We start from the raw sequence: 13,099 nt of genomic DNA on the forward strand, positions 1-13,099 counted from the left end.
CCCCCCCCCCCGACACTTTCCCGCCCCCATGCGCTCTCCTTAATGAAGATTCTCCAATGCAATTAAAAGCCGACGCTTCTCGCTGCTACTGTATGACAAACAGAGCCAGCGCCATCCCTCACGGCCTGTCATCCCCGCAGCAAGAGGGCGGAGGAGATGGAGGAATCCACCGGGGCGCCGCCGGGTGCAGAGACAGAGACGGAGAGGACCGACCCCCCCCGTCTCAACAGGTAATGGAAGGAGGAGGAGGAGGAGGAGGGGGGAGGAAAATCAATGAGCAGCGAACATCAGAGCAAATAAAATGGCTTCAGCTGCAGCTGAATAAAAGCCTCTGTGTCCATCCGGCACACCCCGAGAATCATTAATGCCTCTTCTTCTTCTGCGTTAGAACGAGTCGACAACAGGAAGACGTGCATCCGAAACTAAGATCGGCTCAGATCGTGTGTTAGGGATGACCCTCAGCTACTCTGACGCCAAGTTTTACCTCAATATCTGTAAAATCCACTGATTTGCCGCCATTTTTGTGATAGAGACATCCAATGATTATTTCCTGATATTTTGATTAAAATCCAGTGGTTCATGAGATATTTCGCTAACAGACAACCAACTTTTAACCCTAAGGTTTTAGGCAAATATTTTGGGCTTGGAGTATTTGTTGTAAATCACTTTTAGCTACTTTGACACCAAATTTTCGCTCAAAATCGACTGATTTGTTGCCATTCTTGTTATTTAAAGTCACTTAAAGGTGGCAGCCATCTTGAAATGTTAATCAGCTGTCGACGTACAGCCAACGATGATTTCCTGGTTGTTTGATTAAAATCAGTCCAGCGGTTAACGAGATATTTTGCTAACAGACCCAGTCAGGTGGTAAATCTGTGGCGATGCTTCCCGGGGTTGTGACATAACAGCGGAGCGTGGAGCCAGGGAGCGAGCGCAGCCCTCTCCTTTATGATCATCTGTGATGTTTATAAAGCATTAGTATAAATGTGGCTGTAAACCAGCGGTCTGCTCACAATGAATTCATTGTGTGTGATTTACGAGGCGCCCGTAAACTACCAGCGGACAGTTTGTTAATCCGGTATAATACCTGTTAAAATGAATGCAACCACGCGGGAGGGCCGCGCACCAGTTGGCTCCGGTTCTGTGACCCGTCCCGGTCGGGGTGGAGCGAGTGGGAACAGTTGCCCACTCCATCTGTAGAAAGCAGCGCTCCTCCGCCCCACCCCCGTGTTGTTTTCCAGCTGAATGAAATAATCTTCCCCCCGTCTGGAAGCCAGTCTGGGTCAGAGGGCCGGCGCTCAGCCTGTTGCTCATTGTGCGCTCAGAAGAAGAGCGCAGGAACACAATTAGGCCCAGATGGCGGTCTCTGCCGGGCTGGGTATTGATCCCGACCCGTTCCTGCTTTTTGTCTCACAAACGCCTCCTGATTTATCACCGACTCGCCCTGAAAGAAAAGGCCGAAGCACCGAGGTGCGGGAAGGTGCTTCCCGTTTCATCTGGGTGTTTCTACGGATATTTAAAACTAAAACCTAAACCTGCAACCTTCACAGCCGGAGGAGCCATTTTTACCATCAATCCTGCAGAAGAACATCTGTAAACAACAATAAAACAACTGAAAAGTTTACATTTCTATGTGTTGTCTAAATATACTAGTTTAGCAAACGCTGAGTCAGCATGTTTTACAACCTGACTGTTCTTTTCCTCCTTTAGCTTCTGCAGTCTTTGTGTTATTTTAGCCGTTCACATGTCAAAACTTTCAGCTCGTTCAGCTGACAGCTGCTGCGACTTTTAGTTTTTGTAACTTTTATACTTTTTAAAAATATTCTGCTTCAGTTACAAATATTTTTCCCCATAAAAAAACACGAAGATCTGTTTAGTTCCTTCATAAACATCTTGTAGCTTGTAGCTAGCATTTTGCTTTCTTTAGGTTTTACCTAGCATTGTGCTTCTTTTAGCTTTTTGCTAGCCTGTTGCTACTTTTAGTTGCAGCTATGGTTAAGCTGTTTTGGTAGTTTTAGCATCTAGCTAGCCTTTGTTTCTTTTAGCGTTTAGCTTACCTTTTCTAGCGTTTAGGTAGTGCTTTGCTACTTTTCTCAAGCCTTTTGCTAATTCTAGATTTTAGCTACCTGTTCCCTACTTGCTTACAGCCATCATTTTGTCAAATTCAGCTCTCAGCTAGCATTCAGCTGCTTTTGGCTTTTAGCTAACCTTTTGCTACCTTTAGCTTTAACTATTCTTTTTACTACTTTAGGTTTTGGCCAGCTTTTAGCTATTTTAAGCTAACCATTTTCTGCTTTTTGGTAGTGTTTTGCTACTTTTAGCTTTTTTCTACCATTTTGCTATTTGTTGATTTTAGTAATTGTCTTGCATCTTAATTTTTAGCATTCTGCTAATTTAACTGCCTTTTGCCACTTTTAGCTTGAATTCTCCGTCTTTTAGCTTTAACAGCTCTGTTGTAGCTCCTTTAGCTAATTTCAGCAGTCATTCAGCTCTCGTTTTAACTATGAATTAGTCTTTTGCGACTTTAGCTAGTCTTTTGCAACTCAGCTAGCGTTTTGTTGTTTTTAGCAGTTGGCTAGCATGTTGTTATTTTAAGCTAGCATTTAGCTACTTTTAACTAGCTACTTTTAGTTAACATTTAGCTTTTTTGACATTTGGCGAACCTTTTGGGTTTTAGTTTGTGTTTTACTTCTTAGCCTTTATTTAGTCTTTTATGACTCAGCTAGCATTTTGCTCCTTTTAGCTTTTAGCTGGTCTTTTGGTATAAGATTCAATTGGCCTTTTTGCTACTTAAGCCTTAAGCTAGTTCTATGCTACTCAGCGAGCAATTTGCTACTTTTACCTTTCAAATAGTTCTTTAGTGCTCATAGCTACCATTTTTCTATTTTTACTTATTAACTAACCCTTTGCTACTTTAGCCTCAAGCTAGTCTTTTGCTACTCTTAAGGTAGCATTTTGCTACTTTTACCTTTTAGCTTGCCTTTTACCTTTCAAGCCTGTGCTACTTTAGCCTTAAGCTAATCTTCTAGCTTGAGGTGTTAGCTGGGATCTCATCACATTTAAGTTTCAACTAGCTTTTTGCTATATTAACCTTTAGTTATCTTGAGGTGGAGCTGAATAAACCTTTCTGCTTTTGGCTAGCCATTTGTCAACATCTGCTACTCATGGCTAGCTAGCTTTAGGCTAGTCTTTTGCTACTCAGCCAGCATATTGCTACTTTGAGCTTTTGTTTAGCCTTTCTGTTTAGATTAAAGCTAGCCTGTTTTTAACTTAGCTTTTGGCTAGTGTTTTGCTACTTTTAACTTTCTAATAGCCTACTTTAGCTGAACTTTTGCTATGTACAGCTAGCATTATGCTACATTAAACAAGATGTTTGACTGCTATTTGACTGCTATAGCTAGTGCTATATACACACAGCTCAGACAAAAATCAGTTTCAATTTTTTTTTTTTACTTTTAGTGTTAGGGTAGTCTTTTGCTACTCAGCTAGCATAGCTATTTGCTACTTTTACATGTTAGCTTGCCATTTACTTTTAGCTTGTAGCTGTCTTGTTTGCTACATTTAAGTTTCAGCTAGCCTCTTGCTACTTTAGTTAGCATTTTGATATTTTTACCTTTCAATTAGCTTTTCGCTACTTTTAGCTTTTGGCTAACCTGTTGCTAATTTTCCCTTTGAAATAGGCTTTTGCTACTCAAAGCTAGCATGTAGGTAGTTTTAACTTTTAGCAAACCTTTTACTACTTTTATAGTTCAACTACGCTTTTGTTATTTTAGGCTTAAATTAGTCTTTTGCTACTTTAGCTGGACTTTTGCTATAGATAGCATTATGCTACATTTAACAAGATGTTTGACTGCTATTAGCTATTAGCTAGTGCTATATACACAGCTCAGAAATCAGTTTCACCTGTTTTTATTTATCAGCTGTAAACAGATTAAACTAAGTGTCCTTTCAGTTTAAAATAGGGGACAAGATTTTATTTGGAGGGACTAATATTATTATTATTATTATCAATATTATTAATCGTGTCGCAGTTAAAGTGAATTACCGTATTCCTCCTATTGTGTGCGCTGCAGAAATGCTAAGTTTTCTTTGTGTGGCAGTAGTGAGCTGACGTCAGGTCGGTTCCTTGAAGTGGAGCTGAATAAACCTGAGAAGAGTCTCCTTCAATCTGCTGTTAGTAACTAACACACACACACACACACACACAGCACACACACACACCGAGACTCAATTACTGCCCAATTCCCTTCTTTATCATTCGACCTCTTCTTTCAGAACCAAAACCGACCAGGGAAAGAATAAAAAACAGGCGGTTAGCCGAGCTCAATGAACACGAACCCGGGCTGGGAATAAAGTGAAGTGTCGAAAACTATTTAAATAAAATAAAAAAAGACAGAAAAAGATAAAGGTAAGTGTTTTTATTTCGCCGTTTTTGTTGTTTTTTTTTTTTTTTGTCGCCCCATCGGGCTTGAAGCGGAGGAGCTGGCTCCGGATCGCTTTGTGTGCTTTACTTTCTTTTTTATTTTTCTCCCCTTTTTCGTGTTTTTAATCCAGCCGTTTTCGTTCTTTTAAAGTTGATTTTTGTTTCTTGTTCATTTGAAGAAGTGTTCCTGTTTATTTCGGACCTGATAGCCGGGGCTTCTTTGTGTGTCCGATCCTTGTTTTTCCTCCTCCGCGCACCGCTCGCTCTCTCCGCCGGACCCGGAGCTCGGGACGACTTTTACGGTTTAAATATTTAAACTTTTCGCCGGTTCGTTTGCGTGTTTTTTTTCCTCCTTCCTTTCTTTTTCTTTCCCGTGAGGGGCTGGGGGTCGGTGTGTGTGAGTGTGTGTAGGGGGAAAGATATTAAAGTTGTGGTGCTTTGGTTTTTCTTAGCGGGGTTTCGTCGCTGGATGTAACCGGAGAGGGAAGCGAGAGAGGCGGCGAGAGGCCGCTGTCCGTCCGCTTCAACTGTCCCTCGACGCCAGAAATTAAACAATTCGACTTTAAAACGTATAAATGTCGGATTAACTTTTAGCTCTAACATGGGTTCGTGTCCCCCCCTCCCCCGGCGGGTCGGAGCCGGAGTTTTCCGTCGTGTTCGGCGGCCCCGATCCGCCTCCTCCTCCGCCGCCGCGCGGAGCTTCCTCAAACCCCGGGCCAGAGCAGCCGCCGCTCGGCCCCGGGGTGTCGAAATTTATCCCTTTGTGTAAATTACAATATCCTCCATTTTTTTTCCCTCTGCCCCCCTCATCCAAAACAACAAGCCTCTCGCCATCTTGGTTATTTTTAAATCCGTCCCTCAAGCACCTTTTCTCTGCCTCGCAGACACTCAGACCACTTTATAAGGAAATGAATCCACTTTTTCCTCAAGTTTTTAACCGAAAGTTTCAGAAAAAAAACAAAACAAGATGGAGGTCCGAGCTATATGTGTTTAACAGCCTCAAATAGGAGGTTTGTTTCAGAAATGTTTGTTTATAAAACACAACTAGAAACATTATTTTATGTTGTAGTGAAGACAGGTGGATAAGATTGTAGTTTGATTTACAATCAAAAAAATTAAAAGTTAAGTAAAATTAACCGAGTTACGAAACTTGGTTACTTAAATAAGAACAAGTGTTTGTCATTTAAAGCAGAAAGGCGAAATATTCAAGAGATTTGTGGTTAAAAAAGAGGAAGGTCAAAGTTTATTAAGAATAGCGAACTAGCGCATGTTTGACTACGGAAAGCAGTTTGGGACACATTTTATTCAGAAAAAGATAGCATTTTAAGCTAGGCGTTGTTCAGTTAGCACTTTTAATCGATTTTTATGTCATATAATAGCTTTATCACAACAAAACCTGCTCATATGTTGACTGTTAACATTAAATTAAAACATTACATTCAAGATAAAATAAGTAATTAAAAAACAAAACGTCAAATTTTACACAAACTGTGTTTTATGGGTTAACTGACATAAATCAGTTTTAAGTTAGTGATATAAACTTGTTTATAAAACACAACTAGAAACATTGTTTTTTGTTGTGAAGACAGGTGGATATGATTGCAGTTTGATTTACAATCAAAAAAATTAAAAGTTAGGTCAAATGAACAGAGTTACTAAACTTGGTTATTTAAATGTAAATAATTAAAGCAGAAAGGCGAAATATTTAAGAAATTTGTAGTAAAAAAGGTTAGAGTTTATTAAAAAATAGCGAACTAGCGCATGTTTGACTACGGAAAGCAGTTTGGGACACATTTTATTCAGAAAAAGATAGCATTTTAAGCTAGGTGTTGTTCAGTTAGCACTTTTAATCGATTTTTATGTCATATAATAGCTTTATCACAACAAAACCTGCTCATATATTGACTGTTATCATTAAATTAAAACATTATATTCAACCCACCTTGGGACACATTTTATTCAGAAAAAGGTTAGCATTTATAGCTAGGTGGTGTTAAGTTGGATTTAGTTAGCGCGTTATTAGCGCATAATTTTGCGTTATCACAACAAAACTGTCTTTTTTTAACAGTTAAACATTAATTAAAACCAATACATGATGACATAATTGTCAAATTTAACACATAGCTTTTTTTTTTTGTTTAATTTGACATGAAAATCAGTTTCCCACCGGATGATTGCTGTCAAGATGTTTGTTTTGTAAAACAAATATGAAGTCTTGTTGTTGTATTTGTGTTCGGATTGCAGTTTGTTTTGGTGTTTGGGACGTCTGTAGTTTGATACAGAATTTGACACAAACTCATTTTTGTGCAGTTTTCACTGAAGTCTTTGGTAAAAACAAACAAACCAAACGATGGAGGATTGTGTTTATGTGTAAACTGATGTGATAATCAGTTTCAGAGAGGAGAATTGTTGTTTTATAAACCAAATATGAGTTTGTTTGTTTGTTTGTTGGTTCTTTGTGGGGGAGACGAGTGGATTGTAGTTCTTTAATGAATGAATGAAATGTTAGATTTGGATTTCTGATTCAGTCTTCTTTGTGTTGTCTCCTAAGATGAGTTACTGAACTAAACTGAACTGAATTAAATTGGTGGATTTTAAATGTTAATAACTCTTATTATTTAACGTTGGATGGCAGAAGAGTCAAAGGCTTTGTTAGTTTCCAAAAAGCACAAAGAGAAACGTCCTCAAATTTTGTTAAAGTTTTTGCACCTGGAGACACTTTTTGTTCAGTCAAAGGATTAATACATTCGGAGTTAGGTTTGAGGTCCTCAAATGGTGGATTGTGGTCCAGATCTGGACCTAAATGAAACCCTAACTGGACCCATTTTAGTTGGTACATTTCAGCAGACTGTATAGATCTGGACCCAAAAGTTTTATGAGGTGGACAGATTTTTATTAAACATTTATTTTGTTATTTATTAAGATGATATCTCGGTCCAGACCCAAACCCAAATGAAGTCTTATCTGGACCCAGACTGGTTGGTAAATTTGAATTTACTCATGTTTTCTGGCATTTAGAGTAATTTATCTTTTTTAGTGTTTGCTTTCCCATCCTCAGGATGGCAAACGGCTTCTACTGTAAATATTTTGGACTTTTGGTTTCAGTTTTTTGAAAACGACTGAAAGTGTCCCGTGTTAAATTAATACCTCTGATCTAGTTGGCTCGTTTGGATTAAAGTATTTAGTTGTTTTAGTAGCTCATATTATTGCTTTAATAAAACAATCTGCTCATTATGGCTGTTAAACATCAACTTAAAGCGTCACATTTAAGATAAAACACAAAGAACTCTTAAATGTCGTTTCTTGTGTTGGTTAAAACACGTTTCAGCTGATGGAGGGTTTCTCGTTGTTCGGTTTGTGTTTGCAGCTGAACATGAAGGAAGGATGGATGTTGGTCCTAATGATCTACAATCCGATTAACAGAACAATAGTCAAAATTAAATTAGATACTGAATGTGAGCAGACATTATTCTGATTTCAACGCAGTGTTTACAAATAAAAGCGCCTCTTTAATTGGACACGATGGATTGTTGTTGATGGGAACCTGAATCCATCTTGAACTGATTAGTTTTGCCAGTTTTAATCATCAGAAAACCAGTTTTTGGGTCATGCCTCGGTGCTTCTTGCTTGTTGGTCTTCCTGTTTGAACACATCGAAACCTTCGGCTGTTTACGGTTTTCAAAACGTCCAACTTTACTGACAGATATTCTCCCCGTTCAAAGACGTCACTCTTCTGGAAACTGTCTCCGTTTGTGCTACTTTTAGCTTCCAGCTGGTCGTTGTGCCACATGTAGCTTCTAGCTGGCTTTTTGCTCGTTTTAGCTTGTCTTTAGGTTTCAGCTTCTTTAGGTTTTAGATACATTTTTGCTACTTTTAGCAACCCTTTTGGTGCTTTAGCTTTTAGCAAGCGTTCAATGCTTTAGCTGGCCTTTTATTACGTTTAACGTTTAGCTAGCCTTTTGCGGCTTTTAGCTAGCGTTACATTTCTTTTAGCTTTTAGCTGGTGTCCTTTCTTTTAGCTTCCAGCTGGTCTTTTGCTACGTTTAGATTGCATGTGCCACATGTAGCTTCTAGCTAGCCTTTTGATCATTTTAGCTAGTCTTTAGGTTTGCTTCTTTAGGTTTTAGATAATCTTTTGCTACTTTTAGCAACCCTTTTGGTTCTTTAGCTTTTAGAAAGCGTTCAATGCTTTCACTAGCCTTTTATTACGTTTAACGTTTAGCTAGCCTTTTGATCATTTTAGCTAGTCTTTAGGTTTGCTTCTTTAGGTTTTAGATAATGTTTTGCTAATTTTAGCAACCCTTTTGGTGCTTTAGCTTTTAGCAAGCGTTTTGATGTTTTAGCTAGCCATTTATTACGTTTAACATTTAGCTAGCCTTTTGTCTTTTAGCTAGCGTCGCTCTTCTTTTAGCTTTTAGCTGGTGTCCTTTCTTTTAGCTTCCAGCTGGTCTTTTGCTACGTTTAGATTGCATGTGCCACATGTAGCTTCTAGCTAGCCTTTTGATCATTTTAGCTAGTCTTTAGGTTTGCTTCTTTAGGTTTTAGATAATCTTTTGCTATTTTTAGCAACCCTTTTGGTGCTTTAGCTTTTAGCAAGCATTCAATGCTTTAGCTAGCCTTTTATTACGTTTAACGTTTAGCTAGCCTTTTGCGTGTTTTCGCTAGCGTCGCTCTTCTTTTAGCTTTTAGCTGGTGTCCTTTCGTTTAGCTTTAAGGAGTCCGTTGCCGGTCCTGCAGCAGTCCTTCGGCTCACGGCTGCGGTTTGATTTCCGCCTCGGGTTCTTCAGAACCGGGTCGGACTCTCTGTCCTGCGAGGAGGACGGCTGAAAACAGAACAAATGCTTTGAAATGGAAAATCTGATCATTTCACCTCCCACCTCTTTTGTTTGCCCATTTCTCGCTGCGACGCTGGAGTGCAGAGGAGCAGATGTTTGTCTCTGTCCTTACGGGGACGGGCTGTCGTCCCTCTCGCTGCTGATGCGCCGACATGACAGCTGCTTGATTTCACGGCGCCGCTAAGAAGCCATTAGCCGTTCAGACAGAACGCACCTCCAACTTTTCCGCCGCCGTGTGCATAAATCTTATCTGTTAGCGTTGTTTTGGACCGGTTGTGCCGCGCGCTCGCTCCTGCAGGACTTTCTGCAGCTGAGCACACAAAACAAGCGCTAATGCATTTGTGCGGAGACTGTTTTCTCGTAATTAGAAGGATTGAGCGAGAGCAAAAGTGAAAAAGGGGAACAGATCTGTCAGAGTTTGTTTGCCGTGTCGGTTTGAAACGAAAGCACACTGTGCCACCTCAAGCACACTCAGATCAGAGAGATCCTTTCTTTCCCAGGCCAGAGAAAAGAGCCGCCTCTCCGCTGGAGCTTTTTATTATTTTCTTCTCTTTCTCCGTCTTTAATTGGAACTGTTGTTTCTGACGAGATAAAGGAGGACTTCTGCTTGACTCGAACATTTAGGAATTAAGGGTAGACGCAGTTAAGCCCCATTTGCATGTCTACCAAAGTCACAGCAAATGGTTGCTGTTGCCTAAGCTGATTAGGTGAAATTAGGTTCACGAGCTCGGTGCGTGTCGGGGCGCCGAATCTGACAGAACTCACGCAGGCGGGATTCTGCCGTAATCCGTCGCCGCTCAACACGAAGCTATCGCCCTTTTCCTCAGGTGAAACCCGGAAAACGAGCTTTGTTATGATAGGGTGACGTGTGGAGCGGCGCTTGATCCCGGGGCCGCGGAACGAGGGTAAAAACACGTGAGGGCTGGGAATCGACGCCGTTTCCTGTCTCTGTAAAACTTGTGTAACGCTTCAGGGTTCTGCTTTTTTCTCCTCCACCTGTTGCAGAATTTCAGCCGCTTCGAATTTTAACTCGTGACCCGCTGGAGGTCAGAGTGCGTCCCGGGGATGACGCTCAGCGACCACCGACCTCTCCTCGTGTGTCCATGACGCCGCGGCCGTCTTCATTTAGTCCCCGATTGATGAAAAAATTTAATTCCTCTGCGGCGTTTAGAGAGGAAGTAGTTTTTTAAAAATTTTAACCAAATGTTTCTTCATGTTCTTCTTCTCTCCATGAGTCAGATTAAATAAACAGATCTGATTGGACGAATAATCCTTCAGTTTCAGACAGAAACGGTTACAAGGCGGCGTGGTAGCAGCTGAGAGTCACCCCCGACACTGTTAGGGGCCGACGATGTTTCTGTTAGCAAAATATTAAGATATTTTCATTGTTTTATATCAGTGAAGTGTTCCCCGGCCTTTGGAGTCAGTCCAGTTCAAGATGGCCGCCAGAGCCAGCCGAAAGAAATGTCTCCAACGTATCGAGCTAGAATTTGGCGTGGCGGTCGCTGAGAGTCATCCCTCGACTCGAAACTCCGGTTGACCTTTTGGCATCAGCCCGGTTCAAGATGGCTGCCACGGCTAATCAGGGACAGCAGCCTGGCAGCGTGGTGGTCGCTGAGAGTCATCTGGAAGTAGGGGTTTGTGTAAAACGTCTCAGTCATGTCTCAGTTTGTCCTCCCGGCTAACCTCACGTCTCCTCGCTTGTTCTGCGAGCGTGACGGCCCCTCTTCTTCTTCTTCTTCTTCTTTCCGAATCTGGCGGCGGCGTCAGCTTCTAACGAGCCTCCTGTCGTCGGAACAAGCAAACTGTTAATTAAGACGAAACAAACCGTTTCTGCGCGGATTACATACGGTGGATTAATTACCGAACAATAAGCGGCGGAAAGTGCAAGTGGGTCACCCCGTATTGACTTTCAGGAGGCAGAGCGGCCGGAGTTGCGAGGAAGGAGGCGATAAGCCGCTTCTTCGCCGTTCCTCCCGTGGGCCTCTGTTTATCATTCAATGTGAGAATTTCCTTGATGAAAGTCAAGGTTGTTTGTGCTCCTCGGTCTCGTCGGGATGCCGGTTTTTCCACCAGCAAGGTGAAAAGGTTGATTTTTATTTTTATTTTTTATTTTCCCGTCTTTCTTCTCCCCCTCTGAAGAGACGCCGTGTTTGAAAAGTCCGCTCCAGTTTCTGTTAATGAAGTCTCCAAAGGTCCCGATGAGTTTTCCACTTCAGGGCTGTTTGTTTGCTGCCGAGGTGAAAATACAGACATGTGTTTGTTTGTTTGTTTGTTTCTGCGGCGGCCGCGCTGCATATTCATGTCCGGGTCGGCGTCAGAACCGAGCAGAACCACGGATTTAACAGAAACAATCAGATAAAAATAACGAGGAAAATCTGAGATTTCTGCTAAAAAAGTTAAAAAAACAGCCAAACTTTTAATATTAGCTGAATTATTTAAAGAGGAAGAAACAAAACAGGATTTATAAGGAGAAAAAAAGACCAAATAGATTTAAAATAGGACAAAGTTTTAAAAAGATCTAAATGCTTTTAAAGAAATAAAGTTAAATATTTAAAAACAGGTGAAATTAGGAGGAAGTTACTATAAAAAAACCCCAAAAACAAACAAAACGTATAGAAAACTATCAGTCCGATCCAAGATGGCCGCCGCAGCTAACTCGGTCAGTTGAGCTGTGGAGGTAGCTGAGAGTCGCCCTCGTCACGTCCTCTGAGAGCTAACGGGTCTGCAGCATCAGGACCGGCGGAGGCGGGGTCTTCATGATGCTGTAGAATGAGCTGATGCAGGCGGGGGGAGCTGCTCGGTGTTAACACACACACATACACACACACACACACACACACACATACACTCAGAAAGCCATGAGCTTGCGCCTCGGCGGCCCCCGTTTATCGATCCCCCTCAGCATTAAAAATCTGGTCACTGCCGCCACAGAAGCTTTTTATTTTAGCTGCGCTGGCAAATGGCGAAGGAGACGGGATTTAAAAATGTCTAACTCCTCCGTAACTCTCACACACACACGGCGGTAAATCAGACACTGAAGCTTGCTTTTGTGTCTGTTAGCGAAATATCCCAAGCACCAATGGATGGGTTTAATGAAACAGGAAGTAAAGGCCCCAGCGGCGTCGTGCGGGTGACATCATCCCGGGATGAGCTGCTGTTTTTAGCTCTTTAAGGTTAAAAAAGGAAACCAGCGCCGTTTTAATCCTCGGGTTTAAGCTCCGCCCCCTCCCCCACCTTCCTCCTCTTCTTCAGGAAGCGGCGAGCTCCCCATACAGTTCAGTAAAATAAACGCTGAGTCAGCGTTTGTTCATCCAAACGTCTCTCACGCTGTTTTCTTCAGCTGCTTTTAGCGTTTAGCTGCTGTCTTGCTAACCGTAGCACGTAGCTACGGTTAGCTGATATAAACCTTTTATTACAGTTTGGTTAGTTTTGTGTTTTGGCTACGGTTGGACTCTCTGTAGCTTCTAGCTGCTGTTCTGCTCATTTAAACTTCGTCTGTTTTTTCTCGGCTCTGCTCGTCTTCAGCTGATGACGGCCGACTCTTTCGGCTTGCTGCTGATCTCTTTTAGCTCGTCCTGAAAGCGTGACGCGAGCTGCAGGTCTGAAAACTCGTCCCCGCTCAGCCCGTGGGGTTGAACCCCCCCTCGTCCCCCCCATCCCCCCGTCCGTCTCACCGCCGTCCTCTCTGAGCGATGACATTGAGAGACAGCTGTAACGTGAGACGCCTCTCCGTCCTGGCGGGGGCTTGGAAAGCCGAGGCAGGAGGGAGGGAGAGGGCCTTTATCTGAGACAGAGGAGGGGGCGCTGACCTCCTTCATCCTCCTCCCCCCGCCCCCCG

At 42.1% G+C, this 13,099-nt stretch overlaps 1 protein-coding gene across 1 annotated transcript in view; it reads left to right on the forward strand.

The window, feature by feature from the left end:
* Positions 1-4,140: 4,140 nt before the first annotated feature.
* Positions 4,141-13,099, forward strand: part of baz2ba (bromodomain adjacent to zinc finger domain, 2Ba) — a 118,322-nt gene continuing 109,363 nt past the window's right edge. Inside the window, exon 1 of the mRNA XM_037979909.1 lies at positions 4,141-4,408. The gene's annotated coding sequence lies outside the window, so the exon portion shown is untranslated. The remainder of the gene's footprint in view (positions 4,409-13,099) is intronic.

The sequence above is a fragment of the Kryptolebias marmoratus genome, linkage group LG15 (assembly GCF_001649575.2).
Source record: "Kryptolebias marmoratus isolate JLee-2015 linkage group LG15, ASM164957v2, whole genome shotgun sequence".
Taxonomy (NCBI): Eukaryota; Metazoa; Chordata; class Actinopteri; order Cyprinodontiformes; family Rivulidae; genus Kryptolebias; species Kryptolebias marmoratus.